Consider the following 2594-nt stretch of genomic DNA (forward strand, 5'->3'; position numbering starts at 1 on the left):
TTGGATGCCATCTCCACGATGCTTAAAGGGAACACTCAAGTCAAGAAGTCCTATAGACCCTTGACCAAGTATATTCCATGGCCAGAGATGATGTTGAAGGTTTATGTTTTGCTCCGATTGATGCTAGAGTGCCATCACCACCTACTCTTAAGAAAATTCATTGGGATGACAAAGATGTAGAGGTTCATGCTTTGATTTCATTGTCAGCTAAACTACCATGGTCCCACATACTCAATCATGTAAGATAGCTAAGGATGCTTGAAATATTCTTGCACATTTATATCAATGGAAAAATGAGGTCCATATTGCTTGCTTGTGTAAGTAGATAGAAAGTGAATATATGGATGAAGGTGGTTCCATGGACAGCTTTTTGACAAAGATCAAATATCTTAAGGAGTAGTTGATTGTTGGTGCAAATAAGATTTTACCAAATAGTTCACTTATGCAAATTGTTCTCAATGGTCCCTTGATTCTTATCAGAGTTTTACATCTACTCTTTGTTTGATGATGATAGGAAATTTGAAAATTTTGTCATTTGATGATCTGGTCTCGCTTTTGTTGCAAGAAAAACAATCAAGATAAAACAAGTACATTGCATATGTTGGAGACTAAGCTTTTTTGGCTAATTAATAAAGTGGAAAGCTTCATTTTCTACTCATAAGCAAAAATCTAAAAATATTACTAAGACAAAGAAGGTTAATAAGGATGAGAAAAAAAAAAAAGTTAGATGTTTTATAGATATTGTAAGGCAAAAGATCATGTCATCAAGGACTATCTTAAATTGATTGTGAAAGAGGCTAAGAAGAAAGAGGCTAGTATAGCCATTGTGCAAATGCCTCTCCTTCTAAGTTAGAATTTGTAAATGTTGTGCAAAATACAGAATGGGCATTTAGTATGTAAGAATCACTCCTTTAACCTTCGCTTTAGGTACTTTGATCTTTGATATAGGCCCCCCTTTATCCTTGCCATAAGTCCATTAACATTGTATGTTTGTTTTTCTACTCATTTCAACGTACGCTCTATGTAAAGGAAGGGATATGTTCCTCGCATTGACCTTTTCATGCATATTCTAATATATTTGTTATTCTTTAGTGTTACCATAATCACAATACCTAGTTTATGTGTCTTATTTATAAATAAATCCGGCTTTGAGTAGTTTATTCCACTCTTATGTACATTTTGGGTTTAAAGGACAGCTCAACTTAACCAACTTTGCATCTAGTACCACAGAGATTATATGTGTAACAAGATTGGGTGGCATTCCCTTTGTGTGAAAATTCATTAGGATATCTAGTTGAACATGGGATAAAACACCAATTTACAATGCCATATACACCACGATTAAATGGTGTAGTTAAGGGGAAAAATAGATCACTCGTAGAGATAGCACAATGCATAATTAAAAGTCAAGTTTTTCCACATAGTTTCTAGCTTGAAGCTAGTTTATATGCAGCATATATGTTTAGTAAGTGTCCCACTCCGTCTTTGCAATCTATCATGCCATATAAGGCTTACCATGGTTAAAAACCATTTGTACTCACTTGTGTGTTTTTAGTTGCTTGGCTTATGCTTTGTAATAACACAAGAAGTTAAATGACAAGATTATAAAATGTGCTCTTGGTGATAGCATTGTAGAGAAGATATTTTTTGGTAAACCTCCATATGTATACTTCAATCTTTGGATGCAAGATGTTCTTCCATGTTCCTAAAAAACTAGCACAAGAAGTTGGATTTGAAATGCATCTTTCTTAGATATAGTGATACAAGTGAAATAAGCTATCGTCCCTAGGATCCACAAGCTAAGAAAGTTATCCATAGCTATGATGTTTGTATTCCATAAGAATAAGGTATATAAAAAATCCAAGTAGAAGATCAAGATATATTAGATGATCTTTTAAGAAAAACCTCCTATTACTTGCTACATGGCCAACCCTTGTTAGATGTGAAATTATTATTGATGTTTCATTGGTCTAAGATCCACCTATTATGCAAAATTATATTGATGTTAGATAGAGAGAGCATGATATATAAACTCCATAGCTAGTTTTGCGAGGCCCTACTAGAGCCTCGCATCCTCCTAATGGTTAGGAGCCTTTTATGGATTATATCATGGTAATAGATTTTGCTAAGCCCCTTACTTTTTGAGAAGGCTGTGTAGAGGTGACAATTATTGGAAGCAAACTATACAATTTGAGTTTGACTCATTGCAAAAAAGCCATACGTGGGATTTAAATACCCTACCTAGTGGAAAACATACATTGTTATGCAAGTGGGTGCATAAGCTAAAGAGCACCCCTAGTTGTTCTAAGCTAGCATATAAGGCCCATTTGGTTGCAAAGGGTAAAAAAGAAAGTTGAGTTTCATGAGATCTTCCCTTTTGTGGTGGTCAAAATGACTACCCTTCACTTGGTTTTAGCCTTGGTTGCATAATTAGATCTAAACGTATCAAATGAATGTTAAGACAACTTTTCTACATGGAGACCTACATGAGGACATTTATATGTAGCAACCTGAGGGCTTTGTGGAAAAGAACAGCCTCATACCTTATACATGCCCTTCGGCATTATGGCCTCTAATTGAGAGAACCCGCCTTT

This window comes from Lygodium microphyllum, chromosome 5 (genome assembly GCF_053477565.2).
Source record: "Lygodium microphyllum isolate KBCC chromosome 5, Lygodium_microphyllum_v1.1.10, whole genome shotgun sequence".
In the NCBI taxonomy this organism is placed as follows: Eukaryota; Viridiplantae; Streptophyta; class Polypodiopsida; order Schizaeales; family Lygodiaceae; genus Lygodium; species Lygodium microphyllum.